The sequence below is a fragment of the Bidens hawaiensis genome, unplaced genomic scaffold (assembly GCF_021521415.1).
Source record: "Bidens hawaiensis isolate Kalapana, Puna unplaced genomic scaffold, B.hawaiensis_p1.1 tig00023058_1, whole genome shotgun sequence".
NCBI classification, from domain to species: Eukaryota; Viridiplantae; Streptophyta; class Magnoliopsida; order Asterales; family Asteraceae; genus Bidens; species Bidens hawaiensis.
Window position 1 is genome coordinate 77,994 of NW_027493611.1, and position 6,947 is coordinate 84,940.

Consider the following 6,947-nt stretch of genomic DNA (forward strand, 5'->3'; position numbering starts at 1 on the left):
GATGTGAGAAAGCTAAATCTTTCGGATATACCGTCAGGATTCCTAGTTAAATAATAATAATCCGTTTGTTTTTGGTTCAATTAACCTTAGTGTTAACACGAATATGTTGGTATAAATGATTACCTTAAATGACGCTTAAACGAGGGTTAATTGAGTACAACAGGCCCCGCATTAACGCAATCCCAGACGAACATTAGCAGACAAAATTAATCAAATTAAAAACAGGGATTCATTAGGCGCTGGTATAAGGATCGAGTGTCTCCGTTTAATGAACATTCGGGATTTGATGATCGGGTGAGTTCTAGCGAAAGATAAATATTACAAGGATTTATTATTACTTTAATAGTTATTTTTAATTAGTAAAATACTTAAATAAATATTTATAATATTTTTGGATGGATTATATAAAGAGATTTGTTTTAAAATATTCATTTTGAACTAAAATACATTTAATATATTTATATATTACTAATAATAAATAATTAATTAGAAACTAATAATACTATATAAAAATATTTGAACTATATTTTTAAATACGTGATTTAATGTAATATTATTTATACACACAAATATATATATATATATATATACTATCTTACGATACATATAGGAAGGACAATTTGGTAATTTCACTAAAAACTCTTAATTTTAAGAGGTGCAAGTGACTTATGCAATCAATCAATCAATCAATCATGCCCAGTAAAATCCCACCGACAGCAAAGCTATAAGTAGGGTCTGGGGAGGGTGGGATGTAGGCACACCGTACCTCTATCCAAAAGAATAAAGAGGTGGCTTCCAGAGAGACCCTCGGCTCTAAGTACATGTGTATGAAGCAAAATAAAGGAAATCAAAGTTTAACAGTTATATAAAAACTACTACTAATTATAATAATATTAATAATAAGATCACAGTTTAACAGCTATATAAAAGCTAATAATAATAATTATAATAATAATAATAATAATAATAATATATGTAAGGAAAATACCATTATGGTATGTGACCTAAATAAGTTAAGTCTAAGCCCTAAGGTATTCAAATCTCTCTAAAAATTCTTAACTTTAATTCTACTTCTCCACGAATTCCTATCCTCAACCATGTCCTCGGAGAGGTTTAGGTCTATCAAATCATGCCTAATCCTTTCATCCCAAGTCAATTTCGGTCGTCCTTTACCCCTCCTCCCCTCTATAGTAATGTTTTCTACGGATCTAACAGGATTTGTCGTCTGTCTTCTCTTTACATGTCCAAACCATCTCAATCTCCACTCTCTTATCTTGTCTGCTATGTTCGCCACCCCTAATCTCTCGCGAAACACAACGTTTCTTATTCGGTCTAGCCTTGTGTGCCCACACATCCAACGTAGCATTCTCATTTCTGCTACCTCCATCTTCCGCACTTGTGCCTTCTTGATGGCCCAACAATCTGTTCCATATAGCATTGCAGGTCTAACTGCCACCCTATAGAATTTTCTTTTTAGCTTAGTCGGGAAACTCTTGTCGCACAATATACATGTGGCTGCTTTCTATCTACACCATCCTACCTGAACTCGGTGGGTCACATCACTGTCTAATTCCCCATCGCTCTGTACAAATGATCCTAAATACTTGAACTTCGTTTCCTGCGGGACCACCTGCCCTTCAATTGTGATCTGTGCGTCTTCATTGTCGTTTATCCCACCAAAATCACAGTGGAGGTACTCCGTCTTAGATCGGCTAATCTTTAAACCTTTTGTCTCTAAGGTTGTTCGCCACTTCTCAAGCCTCATGTTTAGATCTTGTTTTTTTCTCAGCAAGTAACACAATATCGTCTGCGAACATCATTCACCACGGGAGAGTCCCCTGAATCGACTTTGACAACTCATCCAAGACTACTGCAAAAAGAAACGGGCTCAACGCTGACCCCTGGTGAAGACCTACCTCTACAGGAAAGAAATCAGTATCCCCACTGGCGTACTTGCACCAGGAGCCGTTGCACCAGGTGCTAAAGCTCTGTTTGTGGTGACATAAATCCCTCCCTACAACTCATTAATTAATAATTCTCACAACAATAAGGTCTACTCGACATGAATTAGGCGTGGTATACAAGCATGCAACTTTGCATGACCAGATAACCGGAACCCAATAAAATTTTGAAATCCCGCCCAATCGCCCATATGTGATTCCTTATTCTCTCTCCTAAGAAATTTCAGAACCAGATCACAATCTATCTTTCTCTCAAAAGGCAAGAGATGCAGACGGTGATCTGTATTGGTGCAGATCGAAGTGGAAATTTCATCAATCAATTGATTTGTTTGTTCCGGTAGGTATTACTCCTAATAAAATAAATGATGAAACTTGCAATAGTTGTTGATTATGAAATTGTTTCGTGATTTGTGTAGCCTTGTGGTGGTTGACCTCCTCAACTTGTGTTGTCACACAGATGCCGGTATCATATCTCTCTCTCTCTCTATTCACACTATTCTTCCAGATGTTGAATTAATTGCTTTTCTAGGGTTTGTATTAATTCAGATTATAGATTTGCTATTAAGAGGCAAAATCACATGGATTTTATAATTTTAAAATACTTGAAACGTGAATAAAAATAATGATTTGTTCAATCATGTTTGAAAATTGAACCTTCGTTTGCATATGAAACTATGAGCCTTAAAGTAAAATTATAAATGACTTCCTTTGTTAGAATTTTAGGTAACTAAAGCCTTTTTTATTAGTTGCAGGCCCAGATTTCAGTTGGTTGCAGTAACGGTGGTCATATTGTCTCCACAGAACACTTGGAGGTAATATGTAATCGATTATGTTGTTTGGTTATATTCGGTTAGGCTGTATAAATTAGTTTGACTATTTTTGGTTCTAGATATATGGTTAACTGAAACCAAGCTGAAAAATCGATATTTTAAAGAATAAAAAACATTATTATTGGATATTGCTTATGTTTGGCGAATTCGGTTTTGATTAATTTGATTTTTTGCTCACACCTTAGCACAATTTTCTATAACTCATTGTTAAAAACTATTTGTTATATGAAGATTTTGTAAGCATTATCTCTTTATTTTTTTTGTAAAAAACAATTACACATAAAAAATATCCATATATTAGTTCATAATATTGATCGTTATGCCAGGGACTTGGCACAGAGTTGGCTAAATGCGAAATACCGAGGTGTATAAACTAGAATGAAGTTATGCAATATTGTAAGTGTCTAACTCTTGATATGTTAAAAGTTAGATGTTATATATTTATGCATTTATTTTGCAAAAAAATGATCTTGTAGTGAAAGGATTGATGAGCAATAATATGGTAGAAGAGCTTTACCCATTATCTTTCAATAATCAGGCATGTGGTATAAGTAAGTGCTTTTTTTAATATAGTTTTCGTCACATCAGTTGAATCTTTTATAAAGTTTTTGCTTATTTATGATTTTTTTACAGTGATGTGAGGAACAACTTAAGTCGCATAATTCCTTCAAACACTGGCAATTGCACTGGCTTCCAGATTTTGTATGTACCTCACTCGAGGTGATTAAATTTACAAAAATGTAAGCATGGTTTGTTTTTGTTTTGATAAAAGTCATGTTTGTTAGGGACTTCTCAAACAACCAGTATATTTATAATCGTGTTTTACTGTCTTAGAAAAAATAACAGACCACTCAAGCAAAAACAATAACCTTTATTTCTTAAATATAACCACATTTTTACAAAAAAAACGTCTTGTACCCATCTCAGAACGTATATTTTCTGGTCGCTTAACTCGCCCATATCTCAGGCACAACAGTATTATTGCAGGGACGCTATTGCGAAGTCATTGCTTGCTAACGGTCAACTCTGCAAAGGTGTTTTGTACAAATAATAACTTTAGGAAGACCAACGTATCTTTGTTGCTGCCAAATTACCAGGTAATTGTTTTGTGTTTGTCTTATTCCTTTCAAATGGCTCTATTTGCAACTGCACCACACACTTCTGGATGGGTCTATCTATACATTTTGTTTATTGCATTTGTGTACAAAATGACGGTGGACAAGTAGACACATGGATCGACAAGAACCCGTTAGACAAGAATGTTAAACTTTTGTACTGTCCTGGTGTTGTGATGCTTAAATTTAGGGGTAATGATGCTACTGTTGCACTTAGAAACTACAAACGGATTGAGAAGCTAAAAGGCCCTATGGGCCAGGTAACTCACTTTTATTGTTTTAGGCTTCCATATTTTAAATGCATATACATACACGTGTGCACATGTACATGATTGATTTATTTGCGTAAGCAGTAAAGGAGATTTAACAATTATGTTCTATTGAAACAATGACAATGGTATGCAAACGCTCTAGCTTTTATTCAGTAAATAGGTATATAAATATTTTGAAGTTTCAGATAAAAAGGGTAAAATGGTCATTATTAATTTGTTACTAAAGAATTTAATTTATTTGATATTTTAATTGCTTTGTAGGATTCACAAACGTTTTCTGTTGTCTTTTTATATTTATTGACCATTATTTTATTTCTGACCAACTTGCCCTGTTTCATTTTGATTCACTTTGAGGGTGAAAAGCAGGTTTCTATTATACGGAAGTAAAATGATAACTTTTCAATGCAGCAACACATGGGCCGAAACCGAAAAGCGAACCGAACCAAGAATGGCAAAACAAACCTAAAATCTAACTTATGTTGGTTTTTTTTAAAACTAAAAAACAAATTTTTATGAGATGTTTGTTCTATTTAAATTCAAGATGGTGTTGACAATATGCCAAGACGAGTAATTTGTAGTACGAGTCAAAGTGAGTTTGGGTCAAAACGCGTAATTTTTATTTCGAGCCAAAATGAGTGATTTTAGAGTCAAAATGAGTAATTTTTAGTACAAGTCAAAGTGGACCGGTTGACTTGCAAAAAATAGTCTTACATTTCGGTTGACGAGTCGACTTTTGGGATAATTAATTACCCTGTTTCGGATACTTTTAGGTAAGATGAATCCGAATAAGTGAGGAAGCTACAAGAGTACAAGAAAATTTTCCAAACATAGACAAGGTAAGTTAACTGTTTTATATTTATTTTCTAATCTCACCTATAGCTTACGCCTCGTGAGGCTAAGGGAAAACGCCTTATGGCGTGATTAACCTTGAAAGTATGTATAGATATTATTAGCTGCTAGCTTGATTGTGAAATTAAATTCTTTAGAAGATTAACTTATAATAGGATAAAAGCTTATATTTTGCAAGTACATACTCATTATAATATTTCTACATAAAGGCAGGGGTATGAACACATAATATTCTCTTCGTATTGTTTTTCTCAGTTCTCAGTCATTAAAAAATATGTGATCTTTAAGTACGCTCGAAAAGCTTTTTTTGGGTGGTTTTGAATTTTTAAATGTGTTGAATTGGTCAAACGGGCTGAAAACAGCCAGACGTATGTTTTTAATGCATATGACCTTCTGAATCATCTTGTTTAAATTATTTAGATAAGGGTTGTAAAGGAACCGAACGAACACGAACGGGGCATGTTCATGTTCGTTCGTTTAACTTTGACCAACAAATGATAGAAAAAGAACAGGTAAACGAATAAGGTTTCCTTGTTTGTGTTCTTTCCTTAATAATATTAATGAACAACGAACGTAGACGAGCGTATAAACTGAACTTATACGAACATAATTGATAATTTATTTACGAGTAGACTACGTTGTAATGGGCCCAAAAATTTAAATGAAAATATTAACGAACTTAAACTAACGAACATAAATAAGCGGACATAAATGAGTTTAAACAAACGAACAAAACATGTCTACTTGTTCGTTTGTTTAACTAAATAAAAAAAAATTCAAGTTCGTTTATTTATTTCATGTACAAATTTTGTTCAAACATATTAGCTTATTTGGGTAATTTGAAAACACGACTATGGCATTTCGTGTTGAACCTGCAAACAAATTTAGCTAAATGGTATGACATTTTAAAATATCATATATTTTTTAACTCTTTTCAAATGTGTTTATGTCAATATGATGGTTGGGTATTTTAAGCCCAAATTTAAAAATTTTAAAAGTTTATAAACTAAAAGCAATAACTTTTATATTTAAGTCTATTAGCCAAAAATCTCATTTTTTTCCTGTTTTTATTCATTCTATTAACTTGCTTTTATAGAACTGCACGAGTGGACCGTCGGATGAAGTTGAAACCAAAAGATCGAGAATGATGACAGAATAAGGACAAGAATGATGCTATAAAGAGTGTTATATGATTGAGTTGGATTTATGGGCCGGTTTTGACAAACCTGTGTTAGCATAAAAAGTGTGCGATATGATTGAGTTAGATTTATGGGTTGGTTTTGACAAACCTATGTCTAGGGTCTATAATTTTGTTTACTTTTGGAGACTTTACATTTACTTAGACATGTTTAAGAAATGTGAGTTTTTTTCTCAGTTTTTGTTGTAGGCCTCATTTAAATTTATAAAATTTACCATGGTGTTGTTCTTCTTATATTTTAAAATAAATTAATTAATCATGAAGCATAAAAAAACTCTCTTTTTAGGTTACCAAATACATATAACAATATTTATAGAATGGGTTGGTAATGACATCAACTCGATCGTCAATCCTATTTCGCATGGTAGAATCTTAGGTATATGTAATTAGTAGTTTGTAATTTGTAACGAGTAATGACAATTTCCTGTCATCTAAAAAGTTAACAGTCTTTGGTTTGGTGATATTATTTAGTGTTAATACAAAGTCCACACACAACATAAATACAAATATTTGAAATACAAAAGTTTAATGAACTAACAAAAAACAAATATTGTGGTAAATAAACAAGATTTGAGATTTGATGTTGAATTGAACTTTCTTCTATTTGTATAATCATTAAGAGTAAGTGACTTGCAAGTTAAATATATTAATATACATCTTAAAATAAATTCAAGATTGTAAATAATATACTATATTAATGGCTCCTTTTATTGGACATCATT

At 32.5% G+C, this 6,947-nt stretch overlaps 1 long non-coding RNA gene across 1 annotated transcript; it reads left to right on the plus strand.

Moving 5' to 3' along the window:
• The first annotated feature begins 4,109 nt into the window (after positions 1-4,109).
• LOC143566879 (uncharacterized) lies at positions 4,110-5,920 on the plus strand. The gene is made up of 3 exons (XR_013141305.1): positions 4,110-4,166; positions 4,260-4,303; positions 4,949-5,920. It is a non-coding gene; the product is annotated as an uncharacterized LOC143566879 (long non-coding RNA).
• Positions 5,921-6,947: the final 1,027 nt, after the last annotated feature.